We start from the raw sequence: 11,185 nt of genomic DNA, 5'->3' as shown, positions 1-11,185 counted from the left end.
CGCTTTGTAAAGTACATTGTCCATGACAACATACTTACATTTGCCCCTTAACAGCACCTATAACAGCGTCGCTGTCGGCAGTGACGTCATCAAGACACAACGACTTCTTCATTCATCGCGATTGCTTCCAGTCGCTTTGCACATCAGTCGTCCTGGAGCCTCATTGGGTAGGAGCCCTTTGGTGTGAAGACGTTGGGGTAAGTCTTGTCAGAATAATCCGCATCATTATTCAGCACCCCACCCATTTAAATAACATGTGGAAAAGGGTTCACGCAAGGGTTATAGTTCCTATCCTTATATTGCATCAGAGTTCTTCAAACAATGAAATTGTAACTCCATTCATCCATCTCCAGTAGTGTAATGACATGTAAAAAAAAAAAAAAAAAACACAATAGTGTAGCTAGCAATAAGTGAGAAATACACTCTAATACCAAAAACCCTTAGTGTAGTAGCGTGCAATAATAATATATAGATAAGACTAATGCACCATGTGAAAAATATATCAAAGATAAATCCACAAGTAGCAGGGCTCTCAAATAGTTATCTCTGAGCTCTAACCATTTATATGCCCCTTAACAGCACCGATAACAGCGTCGCGGTCGGCAGTGACCCACATATATAATACATTGTCTGGAAGGATATAAGGCACAATATAATATGTTACATCAATGCACAATATTCTAATAAAGTTCCCCCTGTCTAGCATTTCCATCTCTCCAAGTCAATTCTCTGCTTGCATAACATTTATACAATAACCTAGAGGAACTTTCCCAATCAATATTTTCTTATGTCTATTAACATGACTATGTTTATGATGCCCTTCAGACTTTCTAATTAACCATACTTTAATAAATCTTTAATAAACACTTGTGTGGCGGGCTATTGTCTGATCATTTGGTTCAGCTACTTTGCATGTGACAAATTCAGGAACAGCACTGACCGTTCTACTGAGTATTGGCGAAGTTTCAAGCTAGGAGACCAAATAGTGTTATATCTCCTTTCTATTGGTCTCCCCTCCCCTGTAATTCAACAACCTCAGAGATGTTTAGTGGGAATGGGACTAGTCTTACATTATTTTGTCTCTTAGGCACGCGAGAGCACACCCAGCATTCAGTTTGGTCTAGGACCTTACCCACCAGAGAAGGATAATCATTCTCATGGATGCCCACCCAAGTCCAAATTATTACTGGACTGGCATCGCTGGATGTGCCTCTCTTCAACTATTGGCTCACAGTACTTACAGACACAATATTCTTTAGACAATAGCCCCTCACACTGTCTCCGAGGTTCAAGGTTAGCAGATGTTTTCTTTACCCTCCGAATTGAATAGTTGTCACTCACCGGACTGTGAGTACCCTTTCTCCTGTATTCAGGAACCGTGGCCGTCCGCCACCCTGAGGGTCTGCGCATGTGCAGCCCTTATGAAACCTTCAGTACCTGTTGCTTTTATTTAATTGGATGATCAGGCAACCCTCCCTATTTAAACCACCTGTGATCATTACCTAGTTGCCTGATCTTGGAGTCTCATTCCCCATGAGCCTCTGAAGGTGTTCCTGTGTTTCCTCGTGTATTCAGTTCCAGCTGATTCCTGTCTGCTACGATTGTGGTTTCCAGACCACTTCAACTCTCCTGTGTTCATCGTGTATGCACTTAGCTGATTCCTATCTGCTACTACTGCCGGTTCCCAGACCGTCTCAAACTCTCCTGTGTTCATTGTGTATGCACTCAGCTGATTCCTATCTGCTACTACTGCCGGTTCCCAGACCGTCTCAACTCTCCTGTGTTCAGCGTGTCTGCTCTCCGCTGTCTCCGCTACTACTGCCGGATACCAGACCACCTCAACACTCCCGTGTTCATCGTGTCTCCAGTTGTATTTACTACTGCTTCCAGAGTATTGCTCCTTTGATTACCGGTTACCTTTCGTGCGCTGCACCAACCTGATTACCGCTTCCATCCTCCAGTGGTCTCTCCTCCTGCCGGCGTTCAGCTGTTCAGGTATCCCTGCACTTCTCCGTGACAGCCTGCTCTCCTGAACCGCAGTATGCTTACTTTCCATTGACTTTGCTATTATATTGCATATCCACCTGGACTGTGTTGTGTTCATCTCCGGAGTTCTCCATCTACTGAAGCTATTGTTGCTATTGACTTTGTTTCCATTTACCTGGATCTCTATAGTGACTTTGTATACTTCGAGCAGCGCTTGTCAGTTATTATTGTATTGTGGTTATCATCGTGGGATCAGGTTCCTCGTACCTCCCGTGTATCTTCTGTGTTCCATTCATCTCCTCGTGCCCATCCTCACATATATATAGCAGTGGTACAACTTGCTGAACGCACACCACTGACTCCTGTTTCCCATTGGCACCAGTTACAAGTATCCTCTCACATAAGCAGTGGTACAACTTGCTGTACGCAGACCACTGACTTCCCCGTTACCTACTTGCACCTGGAATCCATCCCTTCACTATAGACAGTGGTACAACTTGCCATACGCAGACCACTGACTTTCACTACCTCCTCTCTACTCCTGGACATTCCTTCTCACTATAGCAGTGGTACAACTTGCTGTACGCAGACCACTGACTCTCCTCACGTTTACTCGTCCATTTGGTTCATCGTGTTCATACATCTAAGTCATTACCAGTTGCTGCTAGTCATAGACTTTCCTTGAGCATTCTCTCACCATCTGCTGATTCTCCTGTTCCGTTAGTCACCCTGCTACCAGAGGACCATAGTGCCAGCTATATTACTCTGGTAAGAACATCATCTGGTGATATCCTGGGCAAAGACTCCTAGTGCCCGTGACAATAGTGTATTTGGCTGGATTGATTGTGTTTACAATTTCTCCTCCATCTCCACATCACTACCTGAACCAGTCTCCATCACCTGATCACCGTTGCAAAAATAGAATGTCCTGGAAAAATAGTAAGAATGAGAAAAAAACACTGGAAAGGGTAAAACACAAAACCCTTTGCTCCATGATGGGATAAAAGTCTTTGCAAAGTCCTTGGCTCAGGTGTTATTAATTGCGATTTTAGGCCTCCTGGAACAGATTCACCAGTGTCATCCTTGGCTATATTTTTATCCTTTTTCAGGCTATTGCCTTCTCTGCAGTGGATGGAACTGATCCAAGTCTCTCTTTCTGCTACTTTTCAGAGATGTGGTGCTGGTCATCAACACTTGGAATGGGCCTTTTCATCTGTCTGTTAAACAACTTGAGCGTAGGAAATTACAGTTCATAACTGTTCCAGGTTGAATGAGGTTCTTTCGGTTTCAAAGAGTTAATGACTCATGAATGCAAGATGTATTGTGACATTTACCTTTATTTTTACGATAAACATAACATAAAAGAAAAAGCAAATCAAATACTTAGCTTCCAATATGTTCAAGTAACAGTCAATTTCCAGGACCCCTCTTTCATACAAAAGCTGGAAAAACAATAGGCACCTTTCTCCATCAAGGTCCAGTCATGAGGCAAGTGCCTCTCTGGTTGCATTCCAGTTTTATACTCCGAGAACAAAGGGTCTTAGAATCAACTTACATATAAGGGTATAAACATATTTTCAGAATTGCTATTGGTACATTACTGATAATAAATAATATATTCTCGCTCATGTGCAGAAGCATCTGAGACAATGCTCTGGCATTATATGTGGAGTGTTCTTGGCCCAGTCTTTGATTAGATAAGCATTTTACAATACACACAGAAAAGTATGAATACACCAAAATGGAGGTCAGTGGCCATTTTTTTAGGCCTGTTACAACAGCATATCCTCCCAGTCCAACATCATGACAGTTAGTGTCAGGAGACAGTGATTCAAACTTCCTTTGTTGTTGTCTAACTATTTGCTTCTCTTTATAAGATTTTGAACAGTCTCTTCATCATTACATTTAACTCATCTTGGGAATCTACCATCAAATGAGGTTGCTTGTCAAAAAGTATTTCCAAAGGCAACAGGTTAAGAGTTGGTTTAGGAGTGGATCTGATGTTGGGGAGCATTAGTGGCAAAAGCTTCCAGCAACTCCAATCTAGTTTCAACTATCACTCTACTCCATTCTTTCTGGATAGCGGCTCACTTCCTGTGGCCCTTGGCGTCCCCGCCGTCACCTTGATGACCGGGACGTCACTTCCGCCCAGCGCCCAACCGTTGCCAAGGCAACGGTCGGACGCTTCTTCAGCGCGGCATCCCGGCAGCATAGAAAGCCGGGCGCGCACGCGCGTTGTTTAGATCATTTTATTAGATTCAGCCTGGGGCTGAATTGACAGGCATTAGCCTGCAAATGTGTACTTCAGGGCCAAGCCCTGATTGGTCTGGCTCTGTAACATGCAATCAGCCTGCAGGGGTGCATACAAGCCCTGATATGGCCATCTGTGTATTAAAGGCAGTGAGGTCTGCAGTCTCACTGCCGGTTATAGCTTACTGTTATCAGTTCTGCTGACCTGCTCTGCTCCTTGTTCCTGTCCTGTGGATATTCTGTTGGATTGCCTGTGTATGACCCCTGGCCTAGATTTGAACCCTGCCTGTTGTTTCTTGTGACCCCGACCCTGGCGTGTTTACCGACTTTGCTCGTGACCCTTGACCCCCGCTTCTTTATTGGATTTGCTGTCTGCTGCCGGCCCTCGACCCTTGCCTGGACTTCACTCCACTTTCCTGGGTTCTCCCCAGCCGGTACGCATTTCATGACCCTCTGTTAGTCTGCGGCCAAGTCTGTCCCCACCACTAGGGGCTCCAGTGAACACCAGACTTGCAGAGCAGACTCCGGGTTTTGCTGTACCGGCTAGAGGGGTTCCTAACAGATAGTACCATTTATCCTCTCTACTTTTCCACTAACTTGTCTCCTATCGAGAGCAAATAACTTACTATCAAATGCCCATAAGTTTCATACATGATCTGAAAGATTTCACCAGTAAAATGAGTACAACTATAACTTTCTGTAACTCTAGGGATACAATATCTGCATACAAATTCTTGGGTATGAAACAGTAGTATTAGTGGCTGCTGGAAATGTCTTTACCCAGTTAGAAAATACAAAAGTACATACTTGAGGTTACTGCAAGGTGGAAATTGGATGCAGTTGATTTGTTTTACCTGGAAAAACTCTATCTGTAGGAGGGATATGAGATGGCTCTGTTGGTACTGTCCTCCCAACATTTTTCCTCATTCAAGTGAGACAGGACATTGCCTTTCCACTAGCTTGTGAAGAAAAGTCTGTTGCACACCAGTATTCTTACCAGCTCTCACATACCTTCTTTACCCAGAGAAGTCAGACCATGTGCAGACCATGTGCAAGGCCTGGGAGATATGCTATGGGAGCCACGGGCCTACCTTGTCCATTTCTCCAGATTCCGGAGGACTATTGAACCGCATCCCATTGCCTTCCTGGCCGCCTTTTCCTGTAGGGAACACAAATCTTACATTTTAATTACTTCTTGTATGTTTATTGTTTCTTGTATGTTTATTGTTTCAAAGACCATTATTCTGTCAGTTGTCATAGATAAACCTGCTGCCCACTTGGCAGCTCTGTCAGCCATGTTATTACCCATTGATATTGAGTCTTTTTATCACTGTCAAAAGTCATTCTGTGTGTGTGACTGTGCTACTGATGTCCTGTTACTATTATAAAAGTTCCTAAAACACTATAAAGCCCCAGAGTCACGCGCTATCTTAAAACATACTTAAAGTCAGTGTACATATTAACTCCAACTCACATGCCTTTCTCAATCTCACAGGCTTGGCTACTTGGGTTATGTGAGGCTGGCCCAGATTCAGCTTCTATAGCGCTTTCCTCATCTATATATCAGTATTACCAGTACATGTCTATCTGTCTATGAGAAATAATAGAACATAATACATACAAAATATTCACATTTTCTAAGGGAGTGTCACTTATGTCAGGTCTTTTCGGTAACAGTCTGATTCAAATATTCCACACAATCATGCGTATCTGTATACCTGCCAAATTCACCCTTCGTCTCCTCTCCTTCCACCCTTTGTGCATTTGGAGGCACATTTTGTACACCTTGCTTAGGAGACATTTGTAATTTAGGCAGATACCGCATGCCATGTATAAACAGTTGAATTGAACCAGTGTCTATGTCAAGACTCCTGCTGTACAACCATCGGCTTCTGTACAGTACAGCGCAAAGACTTTTTTATAATCAGGCATCCCCAGAGCAGGTGCTTTTAGTCAGATTCTCTTTAATATGAAAGAATGCCTGCTCTGACTCTTCAGTATGTGAGACAAGCTCAGGCCTTAAAGATGAGACCAACTCCTGCCATGGTAAAGCCAAAATATAAAAAAAAAAACTGGGATCCGATTCAGGATGTCCAGTACTCCCACATCCCTCAGAAAGCACAAATCTGTTGCTGATTCTGTGTCAGTGTCATATCCTGTATAGCCTGAATCCTGTCTGTTGTCAATTGTTATAGACCCTGGATGAGACAGTATTTAAAGTATTTTAACCCTTGTCTGGCATGGTTGTAATGTATCCTTTGCAATATTGTGTCTTGTCTACAAGAAATAAACTAATAAGTGTTTAGTATGATGAAATAAACAAATCAGAACACTGCAATACTACATTTACATGCTACTTAGAACCGACCCATCGTTTTGGTTCAACAAAACAGTCACGCCAGGCTTGTGCCAAAATACTGAGGCTTCACTAAAATGAATAAATTTACAAGACTTACTATTTTCCCTGACTGCACTTCTGTTATTATCCACATAAGGTGGGTGTGTTGAGACTGTTTGTTCAGGTTTTAAAGATTTGGCATTTATTATTATTATTATTAATTTTTATTTATAGGGCGCCACAAAGTATCCGTAGCGCCGTACAAGGACAAAAAATGGCACAATACAAGGTGAAACAGCACAGTACAAGTAACAGTAAGCACTATAACTCTGGGGGCTCAGGCACAGAATGAAAGAGAGGGAGGGAGGGGAAAAGTGAGTACAGGCAGGTAACTATGGCCCAAGAGGGTGGGCATGGATGACAGGTTGAGAGTCACTGAGGGGAGCGGAGAGAAGCGAGAGGAGACAGAGGGCAGAGGGACTGAGAGGAGGTGAGCTGAGTAGCTGGAGAGCGCAGTTAAAAGTGATGGAAACAGAAGGTAGGAGAGCCCTGCTCAAAGGAGCGAACAATCTAAAGGGAGGGGGCATGCCATTGAATGGAATACTAATCTCTCTCCAGTCTATTGATTTCTAAACCTGTCTCACTGGTTCCAACCACTGCCCGAGGGTGAGACCACTAACCTTCTCTTGCCTATGTGGTAGTTCCTGTATGTTAATTGCAGGGCTATTGTTGAAACAAAAGTGGGTTTATCATCTTTTTCGGAAACGTTACCTTTTTGTAATACTTAATGTGAGTTTTAATTTACATTTGTTAATTTTTTTTGATTCGTTTTAGTATCGTTTATACTTTCTCCCACTGTCAGCATATGACAGCAGCGGTTTCGCCTGTATTCACTATCTTTGTTTTGCTCTCTCATGCAAAATATTCCCTTCCTGTTACCACAGTTTTAAACAGTCAGTGTGTTTCTCTAGTTTAGGGATTTACACAAAACATTTTTATCACTACCCGTACTCAATACCTCTGGATCAAAATGACCAACTTAGGAAAAAGGTTTCACACATTCAACGGTCATTTTGACCCATTTTTCACAGTATGCCAATGCATATTTACCTTATTTCCTGCCCATTACATACTTCACCGACCCTATTGGGCTTTCTTTGACCTGTGCGTAGGTCACATAAGCCATCTCATACATTTGTTTAATGCCCATGTGGAAACGGTGTCCTCATCGCTTCGCATCGCAAAACTCCTGCTAGAGATTGTGGATAAATTCTATAAGCTGCGTATACTCACTTCTTCTCCACTGTGTACCACTAAACAATTCACACGATTGCCAGCGTACACAATGAGGTCCCTAACACAGTCACTTCCTACTGGGAGAATGGAAATATCAGTGTTTAGTGCCCATGTGAAAGCGGACTCCTCAGCGCTTCGCAGCACAAAACAATACTCTGCCTTTCCAGTGAAGTTCCTCCCACCATCCACAATTTCACAATCAGGGTGCGTATGCAGCACATGCGGTCTGATCGCACAGCTTACAGGTGCTAATTATCTGCATACTCTACGATTACAATTGGGATTATGAAGAAAACCTCTGTTTTCATCGCATACCTCGTATACCTACCTTAATGTCAATTTTATACTCTGTTTTCTCAACAATAACCTTTACCCTTAACCTGTACTTTCACAATCACACAATTCACATACACCTTTGTTTTCTGTACAGAAAAATATTTTCCCAAATGTTGGTAATAACTTCTCAGAGATTTTAGCAATTCCTTTCACCATAAAATACAACATCAATATCTATCAGTATAACCATTTAAACATGTGGCAAATGTATAGGGAAATATATGCGTATGTTATGCAAATAAATCAAGTGTTAATCGGAAAAATTACATGAAATAGAAACAATTTTTTTTCTTGTCTCTAGATTCTCCACCAGCACCTCTCTTAGATCACACAAAGTGGATATTCGGTTTAGCAACACTGGATGATAAACGACATAATACTATTTGCGTTCTTTCCTTTATTAGACATGTCTTCCACCCTATGTTGGTAAACCAAAATCCGTAGGTTTTGCGAATCCTTGAGTTGTGTGGCTTATGCTGCTCCTAATTAAATAAAAATAGAAACATAAGCAAAAGTAGGAGCGCAACAAGAGACTAATAAATGAAGATTAAAGTGAGAGTGGACTATATAATTCATGCAATTGAAACAGTATTTAAATGTATACCAATCCCTAAACAGGTATGTACATCTAAAAATTAAGTAAAAAGTAAGTATAAATGTCAAAATGAAATGTAAGGCTCTTGGATATGTTATAGCATTAATAAATACCGTGCAATAGAAGGGAGATATAACACTATTAGGTCTCCTAATTTTAAAATATAATCGTCTGAGTTGGAGACTTATTTTTAAGTTTAAAGAATATATTGATATGTAATGATTTTTTATATTACCATATTTATATACATAACCAGTTTTTTAATAAGTAATTTCATTTGAAGGGTAATTACCTTTTAAACTATTATCATTAATATTTTAAACAGATAACTTATTTTAACTTATTTTACCAGTATCATTTAACTTTGCAATACCAAGACCTAAATGTTGTGAGCATAATAATGGGAATAATTAGCACAGTTCTTTAATTTTAGGACCCCATTTTTTAAATGATTGGTTTTTAATAATAAACTCTTTTAAGAAAAACTGTAAGGAGAACAGCCTTCAATCGCCCTCCTAATCAGCAACTAGTACTCTTTGAGAAAGTCCTTTTACGGATGAAACGAGTTAAAGGAAATACACGCCCTTTTTGATCCACATGCTATACCATACAGGAAGTCCATTGCGTTCTATAGTGCATTCCAGCATACCGGGACTGCAGTTACCAGCAGAGAAGCACTGAATCGGACGCCGAGAGATGACCATCAAGTCTTATTGGACGTGACAGGGTAAGAGCTGAGTTAGTTATAGTGAACAGGGACATTTTTACTCTATACATTCGAGCAGCACTGTGTGTATCTGGCGCTCCACTGCCAACATTCTGCCTGGTGTTTTATCTCTACAAAAACGGCATTTATCAATGCTATAACATATCCAAGATCCTTACATTTCATTTTGACAGTTTTATACTTATTTTTTATTTCATTTTTAGCTGCACATACCTGTTTAGGGTTTGGTATTCATTTTAAATACTGTTCCTATTACATGAATTTTATAGTCCACTCTCACCATAATATTCATTTATTTACTGCTTTCTACTTTTGCTTATGTTTCTAATAATCAATATTTATCCATTTAAAATTAATTCATCCAATTATTCATTCGAAAGTTTGTCCCCAATTGTAAAGAGCTACAGAATTTGCTGGCGCTATATAAATAAATGATGATGGTGGACTTCTGTAACCTTTTTTCTGGTTATGAACATTCCCATACATCTGATCCCTACACAGCTCCTCACCATTGGAATCCTTATACTTACACTAGCCTCAAATTCTAACAACAACCCTTCTGTTTCATGATATAAAGATAAAGAATTCTATTAGAATGCTGTGTACCTGTCTGACAAGCTGCAAAGAATAGTGCATTCATTGAGTGATTTCCAGAATATGCACATATTGCACACAAGATACTGCTAAAACTTTATTACATGCACTCATCATCTCCTGCTTTGACTATGGCAATACCATCCTTACTGATCTTCCCCTACATCAGACATCTAGGGGTAAATGTATCATGGTCCAATTTGTATTTTACAAATATAGGGGCCCTTGTTGTCTGAAGATAAGAAGACTGCAAGCAACTAGGGGATCTTGATGACCAGAAGAACACAAGATATTTTCGAGCATGGACATTTGGATCTACAATTATTTATGGACATGGTTACAAGCATGGACATTTGGATCTATAATTATTTATGGACATGGTTACAAGCATGGACATTTGGATCTATAATTATTTATGGACATGGTTACAAGCATGGACATTTGGATCTATAATTATTTATGGACATGGTTACAAGCATGGACATTTGGATCTATAATTATTTATGGATATGGTTACAAGCATGGACATTTGGATCTATAATTATTTATGGACATGGTTACAAGCATGGACATTTGGATCTATAATTATTTATGGATATGGTTACAAGCATGGACATTTGGATCCATAATTATTTATGGACATGGTTGCAAGCATGGACATTTGGATCTATAATTATATATGGACATGGTTACAAGCATGGACATTTGGATCTATAATTATTTATGGACATGGTTACAAGCATGGACATTTGGATCTATAATTATTTATGGACATTGTTACAAGCATGGACATTTGGATCTATAAATGTTTATGGACATGGTTTTTAAACACATTTAGAGTAAAAGCTGCTGACAAAAGAAGAAGAATTCAGATAGGTGAGCATTTTGGGTTTTATTATTTTTATTAAATTTATGTGGTACAAAAGAGGCTGTGTTATGTTTTTTTATTGGGGTTTTTATTTTTATTAATAGTATGTGGTTTTAATGAGGGAGTTTGTGTTTTTTTAAACATTTTTGTTTAGTAGAACTACAGGTCTCAGCCAGCCATGGGTGTCAGGCCAAT

Source organism: Mixophyes fleayi, chromosome 4, assembly GCF_038048845.1.
Source record: "Mixophyes fleayi isolate aMixFle1 chromosome 4, aMixFle1.hap1, whole genome shotgun sequence".
Lineage (NCBI taxonomy): Eukaryota > Metazoa > Chordata > Amphibia > Anura > Limnodynastidae > Mixophyes > Mixophyes fleayi.
Note: the sequence above shows the minus strand (reverse complement) of the source record.